The following is a 10,757-nucleotide window of genomic DNA, read 5'->3' on the forward strand; positions in this document are numbered from 1 at the left end:
GGAGGGAGGGGAAAATGAGGACCTAATGCCGGGGATTTAAGTGGAGAGAAGATGTTTTGAGAATGATGTACAAATGCGCTTTACACAATTGATGTGTATATGGATTGCGATAACAGTTGTATGAGCCCCTAATAAAATGTTTTAAAAAAAATTGCCCTTGAAAAAGGTAGCTGGGAGTTGGATGAAGGTGGCAACTAAACATCTCTGTCTGGGTATAGCAGGCGTTGGTACAGACATGGCCACTTCCAAGAACCACACCACACACAACCCATGCCAGAAATCACACAGAAGTGGCATCAGGAAACCCAAATCACCATGATATGAATCTCTTAAGTGGGTGGACCCCAAGTTCCTGAGGAACACGTGCTTTGCCAAGAAGCACAACAAAAACGGCCGGAAGAACATGCAAGCCAACCACGTCAAGGCCATGGATGCTTGTGCCGAGGTTAACAAGGATCTTGTGATGCCCACGGAGGTCAAGGCTAAGATCCCAATAGGCATCAAGCACAAGCTCAGTCGACTGGCCTACATCGCCCACTCCAAGCTTGGCAAACGGGCTCAGGCACACATTGCCAAGGGTTTGAAGCTCTGCCGGCCCCGGGCCCAGGCACAAAGCAAGGCTGATGCTCCAGCCAAGGCCCTGACTCCAACTCAAGCTCCCAAAGGTGCCCAGGCTCCCACAAAGCAGAGTTCTCCGTCTGAGGATGAGAGGGACTGATGTGACCCTAGGCTGCCATCTGCCTAGAGCCGGTGTCCTACTGGGCTATTTGTATGAATAAACCTAAGGTGGATAAAACAAACAAACAAACAAACATTGCTATTCCCTCTTCCACTCAAGATCCCACCAAAAAATCAGAGGTTGCCATTGGGAACCATACAATTTAAAGAGTTCTTGAATGATGGATAAAAGGGCAAGATAGTGGGGAAATGTAAGTAGAGGAGTCCATAGCCCCCAAACGCACAAGAGAAAGCGTTGCGTGCTTTCATTTGTATTTCAAAAGCCTCAGAGAAATTCGAGCTTTAGAGTCCCCATATGCAAAGGGGAGTGGGGACTCCAGTTGTCATCTGGGCAATTAAAAATATAATTTTTCCCCAGAACCGTGGTGACCACCGATGGGTTGGTGGTAGTAACATCCATCCCCAGGTGTGAATCATGGGGCCGAAGAGAGAATCAGAGCTGAAGTCCAGGAGGCTAGACAACAGACTGAGGAGACGGGGATAGCCCAGCCGACCACGTGATCCTGGTAGAATTGGCAGGGAAAGGCTCCGTGTTATCTCGTCATTGAATTAGTAACAAAACCAGCAGGATCGTCAGTGACAGGGGACAAGGGGACATTATGGCTGCAGAATCCATAAATAGATCTAGGCTGCATCTATAGTTGCAGGAGGACTTAGCATCTAGGCAGCAATTAAAGACGAGCTCACCAAGACAGTGAATTTAGACAAGGATTGGAGTACCTCCAGGTTTACAAACTGGAGAAAGAAGATAAGCCAGGGAGGGAGACTGAAGATTGGAGGGAAATCAGCAAAGTGTGGGATCCTGAAAACAATAGAAGAAAATGTTGGAAGAGTACTGGTACTGCACTGGCAAATGAAGTCTACCAGTGGCATTGGCAGGGTGGAGGCGATTGGTAACCTGGACGGCTGTAATGATGGTGAAGTGGTGAGGGCAAGATACGTACTGTTACGAGATAAGTTTACTTTGTTTTTATCAAGATGAAACGACCGCAGTGTGGTTTTGATGGCTCAGAAGAGAGAGCATTGTCTGAGTGATGTCATCGACTACCGGAGGAGCATGGGGAGCTGGCGAAGAAGTGGGGCGGCTGCCACCACATGGGAGCACGGACAATCCATCTGGTTGTGAGCTGATCGTGAGCTCCAGCGGGCACAGTGGAAGGTGTCATCCGGTGGATAAGGGTGGGAGATGGAATCAGAAAAGAAAAGATTTAGAACCTTATAAGAGTAGAGTGAAGGAAGGAGTAAATTTCTGGATTTCTTAGAAGAAACCTACTTAACCTGGAACATACCTTTTCTTTTCTTTTAATCATTTTATTGGGGGTTCATACAACTGATCACAATCCATCCATCCATCCATTGTGTCAAGCACATTTGTACATTTTTTTCACATTTGTACATTTGTTACCCTCATCATTCTCAAAACATTTGCTTTCTACTTCAGCCCTTGATATCAGCTCCTCATTTCCCCCTCCCTCCTTATAATAATTTATAAATTATTATTATTTTGTCATGTCTTACACTGTTCGACGTCTCCCTTCACCTGTTTTTCTCTTGTCTGTCCCTCAGGGAGGGGATTATATGTAGATCCTTGTAGTCGGTTCCCCCCTTCTACCTCCCTTTCCCCCCACCCTCCCGGTATCACCACTTTCACCACTGGTCCTGAAGGGTTCATCTGTCCTGGATTCCCTATTTATCTTCTCATGAAGGTGTTTTCTGAATCTCTTATCCCAGTGTCAGGAAGATCAGCTGATTTGTTTCATGAGATGGCAAATCTGACATCCACTGACCGACCCACTGCTTTCTTCGGGGCTGGATTTTCGTAGGCAACACGCTCAGGTAGCATGCAGCCTCTCTGCTCTTCTGTACACTCAGTCCGATGAGAAGCAGTCACAAACTGCATGTCCATGTGGCTATTTAAGCACCTGTGCTACAGATCCAGTTTCCCCACATTCAAGGACAGGGGAGAAGTTGGTGGTGTGGTGTCTTGGAAAGCTATTTAAGTCCTTGAATCCAGGCTGAATTTTCCACGGTGTTCGTATGCACGTACATATATGTATATATCCTTCATTCCCATTGCTGTAGATGCACAGACACACAGTGTGGTTTGGGCACTCACCCTAAATCCCAGCTCCAACTTAAGAACAATTAGTGCTTGCATCATGGCCCTGCTTGCTATTCGCCTCTGGAAGAGAACACAGAGGAGGCGGGGCTATAGCAAAGTGTGGTGAAGAAGCTAGATGATGCCTGGCTATAAAATAGGGTCTGGGGTCTTAAAGGCTTGTCTCCAGACAAGCAGCCATCTAAGTGAGATGGTGACTAAGTCCACATGGAAGAAGCAGGCCATCCTCAGTCACTGAATTATTGTGCAGCATATAATGTGCAATTGAAGGGAAGGGTTCGTATCAGAGCCTAAAGCTTGAGAATCGGGTTTGCAGAAGGCTGTGGACGCCAGTGGGAGCCCAAGGTTCATTGGTGGAACTACACAGGAAACACACCTCCAGTCAACCCCCTCTAGCCACAGCTGAGGGACAGGAGGAAAGTGGTCACTAGATGGAGGGCATCGGTGAATTGATTATAGAAGGTCAAAGGCTGACTTGAACACTCAAAACTTGTCAGCAGATTCCCCTTGGATGCATGCTGGGCCTGATCTGGGTTCTCAAATCTTATGTTTTTTTTTATTGTACATATTAGGGAGTATCCCAGGAGTATTATGTCACTGGGGTCACACTCTTAAAGTTGCAGTGTATATTTTGGTTTTTGGGGGATATGCAAACCAGGACTGGTGAACCTCTAGAGTCAGCAAGTGGAATAAGGGCTTTGTAGGGACGGTCCAGACCTTCGTTGGGCACTTACTGCTTTTCAAAGGAGGAGATCCACTCAAGACTCGGGAGTTCACATCGTTTAGCGGTTCTGAGTTTTTCTGCAGGTCTTTGAAGGCCAACGGGTAGTTGATATTGCTGGGCTTGAACTCCGTCCAGTCTCTCAGCAAAGCTACCATCTTCTCTTCCTCCTGAGAAAAGGGTACATTTCAGCTCCATGGTGCATGCCTTTTGGAAATAGTGGCGAGTGAATTATCCTTTGCAGGATATAATGGGGAAAAATCCCCAGAAATACAAGACAGCGAGTTCAGAACTCAATTCATGACTGTTTCTTCCTCATATTCTGAAAAATCTCTGATAGTGAAAGAGTTCTCACCTAGGGGCTCTTGTATAGGTTATGGGTCATTGGGTGAAGGAAGTTGGGATTTCTTAAGTTCTCCTGGGATAAATGCGGAGAATGAAGATGCCAGTCGATGCCATGTCTACTCTCACAGTCTGATATGGGTCACCTAATTCCATGAAACTCAGTGCCATCATGTCAGTTTGGATTCATAGTGACCCTTCCTGGGGCTTCTGAGACTGTCAATCGTTATGGAAGCAGACAGCCTCACCTTTCTTTCTCAGAGTGGCTGGTGGGTTTGAAGAGCAGACCTTGTGGGTGGCAGCCCAACACTTATCCCACAGTGCCACCAGGGCTCTTTAATGCCATGAGGGCACAGTGTATGTTAGGCTTGAGAAATAGAGACCCGTTTTTACCACCTCAATGCTCTGATCCAGACTCTTTCCCATGTGTGGTACTTCACTCTTCCACCTCCTTCCTTCTCTTCCTTGACTTCTCTGGGTCCTGGTGAAATTTCCTCTACTCTAGATTTTTTCTTACTTAGTAGAAATGACTTGACTACTCTGAGGTTCAAAATTCTACCATATAAAATAGAGGAGGGGAACATAACATTGAACCTCGAACAAGGGAAACTTTCTTAAATGGGAAAACAGAAAACAAGAAACATTTCTACTGCATTGATTGCAGTAAGAAAAGAGATAATAGAAAGTATTACTGTATTTCTTCCCAGCCTTGAATTCTTTTCCATTATTGTCTTCACTAAAGAAAAACGTACTTTGACTCCTCAAGTGTTCTGCCGTTCCTTATTTCCGTATGCTTCCAGTGCCGGGGATGGCTTTGCACACACGCTTAGATAATGTCCTGTTCTTCACTACAGGGACTACAACTCTGCCCGTGTCTAGCGTGTGGCACTCACCAAAGTCAGGAGACGTGTAGTGTCAGCAGGCTGTTCTCTGCTGAATAAAAAGATGGGCACCATCACTACTGTTGTGACGATGATGCATCTGCAGAGGGAATCTTTCATGGTGTCCGCCTTGGGAGCAAGTTCTTGTAGAACTGTTTCTCAATGGTGTCCCTTGTATGTATACTCAGATGTTTGCAACTTTATACCCTATGGAGAAAAGTTTTCATTTGATGGTAATGTTAATATTTTATAGTTACCAAAGAACAATGCACACACACACAACAACAAAACCCATCTCTCTTGCAATTGTAGTTTGCAATGAAAAGACATTATCATCTAATACACTTGATTTCAAAGCCAGTGATTCAGAAACTGAGCTTCTTAGCTCTATTATTAGAGGTCCTCAACATTGTCTAGAGTTTACTCTTAACTGTACACACTACCTTATGCAATAAAGACTATTCTAGAATGTGGTAACCTTGACTAAGCCTGAGGACTTTAAGTATTTCTTGGAAGAGCCCAGAATGCCCACTGCCCCTTCTGTCTACCATGGATTCTTAGGCTTCCTACCGATTGTTTTTTTGGCTCAAGTGGATCCAGGAGGGCTGAGAGGTGGTAGTCTTTATCTGCTTGATTTCTCAATGAGATCAGAGCACAAATGAAGCCAAATTTCAGCCTCAAGTTAGCATTTCTTCTTCTGTTGTTCAGATTTGACATTCTGTGCGCTGCCTGTCTCATTCCAGAAACTGTCTTCTGGGATCTGCTTGTCAGGGGTTCTGTGAGCAACTTCAAGTTCAAGTTGTTTCAGAGGTAGATGCCCTTCTTTTCATGACTTGTGTATTCATTCATTATTCCCAACTCTTGATTTGGTTCTGCCCTTCTGGATGAGCCATTTAACAAAATGTGGACATGGGCACCGATGACCAAGAGACAATCGCCCTGATTGGGGTCCTTCGCTTACCCAGAGCTTTTTAAAAAGCAATAAAAAGCAGAACTTGGTTTTGATGTATTGATCTTTACACTTCAGCCACTGTATCTGAAAGCTCTTACCTTTACTGGAGTGGTGCTTCCATCTGAGAACTTTGCCTGGGTGCACAGAAGGAGTGTGGCACTTCGGTGATCAGGACGAAAATTACTGTGTAGGGGCTGGGCGGGGCTGGGGTCAGAATGTGTATTTTCTGAGGCAAGGCAAAGTGGTCACCACTCTCAGATGACATCCCCTAACAACCATTGTTCTCCCTGAATGGGGCAGTTCCCTATCTCATCTACACCGAGCAGTGGCTCCTGGGGGAGGTCTCTGGGAGACGGGGAGGAAGTCCTGGTGATCAGCTCCTACGGATATTGACCTAAATCAGTAATATGGGTCATAACTGGCCCATGTTTCTTCCCTACATAAATTAATTTTAGTAGTGTTTGCTAGTTATCACGATGAAGCATGTTCAATGCAAAACATTCAAATAAATGTACTCAAAATCGCACAGGTCAGAGAGAATCTTTGGGTGAAGAACTTGAATCAAAATGAGAAGGTTGGGTTGGCATTTGGCTTCACGGCAATAAGGGGCAAGCCACTCAAACGTGCCCGAGAAAGGCAGCCGAGTAGCAGAACTTACTACATGAGCTATCTGAGAAGAAGTGGCAAGCTTTGTGACAGCCCAGTCCCCAATACTGAAGCTCCTACAAAAGTAAGTAAAAAAGTATCGCTATCATGTTTCTTGTTCGTATGCGCCTGGGTTTATTCCAAACAAAGCATGTTTAAGCATGTCTCTGTGATCAGTGAGTGGCTGTAGAAAACCTCTCTCAATAATCCTCCTGTCTTGGACTTGTTGGGGGCCTTCGACAAAATGAGCCAACCAAAACTGGGTGCTTCCAAGAGGATCTGCTGGGTCGGTTACATTCAAGACAGAGAGGACCCCAAGGGGTAATCTTTGTAGAGTTTCTTGAAGGACAATAGGACTACTGCAGGGGCTTATTGGGAAGCAGATTTAAAAAAAATTATTTTATTGGGGGCTTGTACAATTCTTATCACAATCCATACATACATCCATTGTATCAAGCACATATGTACATTTGTTGCCCTCATCGTTCTCAAAACATTTGCCTTCTACTTTAGCCCTTAATATGAAAAAAAAAGGGAAGCAGATTTAAGAAAATTGAAGACTCTTTAAAAAAATGCAAGAAAAGTTGCACTGATAATGCACCTGCTCATTCTTTGAGAGTGGCATTCTTTGAGGTTGCCCTAGGAGAACGTGATTGGGAAACCACTCTACCTTGTCGCTGACCTTGTCGCTGGAGGATTTTTTGTTCCCCAAGCTCAAAGGACATTTAAAAGGAACACGGTCTTCATCTCTTGAGGATGCCAAAATTGTCGTTGTGATGCGTTGTGAATCTAAGAGTTCAGATTTCTTAGAGGAAGGCTGAGAAATGGAAGCACTGCTTTTGGAAGTGACTTAGAATCACACGGAGGATATGCCAAGAAATAATAGTTTCACATTTTGGTATTTTTTTGTCTAACAAAGGTGTCTAGGATATTGTAACAATACTTTCTGAATTACCCTAGGATTTCCCAAGAACTAGGAAACTTTCCTACATAATCACAGAACTAGTTCACACACAACCAATTTAAAAGCGATACAATCTAATATGAAATTCTTACTAAAAAATTTCCAAGTGTCCTCAAAGATTTCTTTATAGGGTTGCTGGTTTGGGAGTTTTTTTTTGTTTTTTTTTTCTGACTCCAGAGCCAATCAAGGACCACACACTGCATTTGGCTGCATGTGTTTTTTATCTCCTTTAATTTAGAGCCACTTCATAGCACTCTCAATGAGCCCTGCTTTCTCAGTGGTTTAAGTGCTGAACTCTTTTTTAGTCATTTTATTGGGGGCTCATTCAGCTCTTATCACAATCCATACATACATACATTGTGTCAAGCACATTTGTACATATGTAGCCATCATCATTTTCAAAACATTTTCTTTCTACTTAAGCCCTTGGTATCAGCTCTTAATTTATTTTCCTCCCCCACCTCCCTCCCTCATGAATCACTGATAATTTATAAATTAGTACAATTACTTCATGTCTCCCTTTACCTACTTTTCTGTTGTCCGTCACCCTGGGAGGGGGTTATATGTAGATCATTGTGATAGGTTCCCCTTTTCTCCCCACACCTTTCCCTTCCCCTCCTGGTTTCGCTACTCTCAATATCAGTCCTGAGGGATTTATCTGCCCTGGATTCCGTGTGTTTCCAGCTCTTATCTGCACCCATGTACATGCTCTGGTCCAGCCAGATTTGTAAGGTAGAATTGGAGTCATGATAGTGTGGGGAGGGACCATTAAGGAACTAGAGGAGAGTTGTATGTTTCAGCGGTGCTATACTGCACCCTTACTCATTTTTCCTTGTGACCCTTCTGTAAGGGGATGTACAATCACCTACAGATGGGCTTTGAGTCTCCACTCTGCACTCCGCATCCATCATTCACTATGATATGATTTTTTGTTCTGGGTCTTTGATGCCTGATACCTTATTCCTTCGACACCTCATGATCACACAGCCTGGTGTGCACCTTCCATGTGGACTTTGTTGCTTCTCAGCTAGATGGCCACTTGTTTACCTTCAAGCCTTTAAGACCCCAGACGCTATACCTTTTGATAGCCGGGCACCATCAGCTTTCTTCACCACATTTGCTTATGCACCCACTTTGTCTTCAGCGATTGCAACTGAAAGGTGAGCATCACAGAATGCCAGGTTATTAGAACAAAGTGTTCTTGCCTTGAGGGAGTACTTGGGACCAATGACCAACTGCTACCTTAATACTAAACCTATGAATATATGTACATAGATCTATTTCCCTATCATTATGTATAAATATATTTACATATGTACATGCCTGTATTTAGACCTCTATAAATGCCCTTGGCCTCTTAGTTCTTTCCTGTATTTCCTTTTACTTTCTTCCTGTCCCACTATCATGTTCAGCCTTCATTCAGGTTTCAGTAATTTCTCTCGGTTACATTGCCCTTGATCAAGCCCTATCAGGCATCCTACACCCTCCTCGCCATCTATTTTAGATCACTTGTTGTTCCCTTATCCCTGGGTTTGTTATCACCTACTTCTCCCCGCCACCCCGCTACCCCCACCAACTGTTGGTCCCGTTGTTTTCTCCTCCGGATTGTTTCTCCGCCTATCTTATCTAGATAGACAGGCAGAGACAATAATAAGCGCACACACACACACACACACACACACACACACACGACAGAGCAAAACAAAACAGCAAAAGAAGACAAAACAACAGCACCAAAAGAAACCAACAACAAAAAGAAGAAAAGCCTATAAATAGTTCCAGGTTTCTTTGTTGACCTTGAGCAGTGTTTTCCAGTTGAGTCTAATGGGGTGCCGCACCCTGGCCCCAAAGTCTATTTTGGTATTCCCTGGGCACTTTGTTGCTTTGCTCCCCTTGCTGCTCTGTTGCACACCCTTAGTGTTTTGCCCTGGAGTGGTGGAGTCAGATTGGGCACAATTCCCACACTGTGCCTCCAGTGTTATCTCTTGAATGCTATGGGTCAGTGAGGGACATAAGTGCTGAACTCTTAATGGAAAGTCGCCAGTTCAAATCACCATACACTCTATGGGAAGATGTGGCAATTTGCTTCCATAGAGTCACTATGAATTGGAACCAATTCGATGGCAGTGGAGTCTAACTTAACAAGATACGTAAAATGTGCCAAACTTAACAATAATATGGGCCCCAAGCCCTAAGGCTCGGCCTCAATCATTTTGAAAAATCATATGACAATGTTGTATAAATCACTGATTTCATAGGCAAATCAAATGTAGTTCATTGCCAAGCAAATGAGTAACTAATTTGCTGAGATGATTTGACTTACTAGGATATGTAAATAAATTAAATTTTCTCTCTCTCAAAAAAAAAGAGAGTTACAGTCTAGGACAACTGTGTTAGTCTGGGTACTTTAGAGAAACAAATGCACAGAAACTCATGTATAAGAGAGAGTTTTATGTAAAGGTTAAGTGCACATCAAGAAAATATCCCAACCCAGTGCTGCCCAAGCCCACAAGTCCAACATTAACCCATTAACCCATATGTCCAACACCAGTTCACAAAGTCCTCCTCCGTCTCACAAAACAGACACAACGATGCTGACTGCAGGAGGAAAGCCGAGTCAGTGAATGTGTAAGCATCTCAGCACTGGCAAGGGTCTCCACATGGCTGCTCCAGCACTCAGGGTTGCATCGGGGTAGGTCCATGTGTCTTCTCCTCGGGGATGTCTTGCAGGAAGTGAGCCTTGCCAGCTGAAGCAGGGAACTACTAAGGCAGCTGCACCCTGGTTCATCCATCACAAAGCAAGAGACCCGAGAACTAGAAAGGCGAGGCTCACTGAGCCATTTACCCCTCCGCCCTTCAATTAATCCCACATGTGTTTATTAGCCAGGTTGGCACAATAAACTAACTCAACAACCTATGGCACTGTTCCACTATGTCCTGAGGGTCTGTATGGATCTTTTCAAAGGCTGTGGGCGCATATATAACCTTTTCTCCTACATGACATTGGCATTTTCTACTTGCGCTGTGTTCTAGAATGCTCCACAGTCTGGGTTTGCTGCCTATATCCTAAATGATTAGAATCATAGGAAATGTTTTGGCAAGAATAGTATGTATAGGTGATATCATTGTATACTTCTCATCTCATCCTATTAAACAAACCAACCTTTGGTTGAGTTGGTTCTGGCCCGTGTTGACCCCATGTTCTACAGAGAAGAGCTGCTCCACAGGGCTTTCCTGGTTGAGGAACGAAACTAACTCAAACCCACGGTTGCAGAATCAATGCTGCCTCCCCCCACGGTGTTAGTCCAAGTTGACTAGAGAAACAAATCCAGGGAGATTTATATGTGTGCAAGAGAGAATTTTATATTAAAGAATCATTGTATTTTAAGAAAACA

At 44.2% G+C, this 10,757-nt stretch overlaps 1 pseudogene; it reads left to right on the forward strand.

The window, feature by feature from the left end:
* The first annotated feature begins 235 nt into the window (after positions 1-235).
* LOC115872363 lies at positions 236-718 on the forward strand (annotated as a pseudogene).
* The last annotated feature ends 10,039 nt before the right edge of the window (positions 719-10,757 follow it).

Source organism: Echinops telfairi, unplaced genomic scaffold, assembly GCF_000313985.2.
Source record: "Echinops telfairi isolate 266 unplaced genomic scaffold, ASM31398v2 ScPeMD7_7424;HRSCAF=8462, whole genome shotgun sequence".
NCBI classification, from domain to species: domain Eukaryota; kingdom Metazoa; phylum Chordata; class Mammalia; order Afrosoricida; family Tenrecidae; genus Echinops; species Echinops telfairi.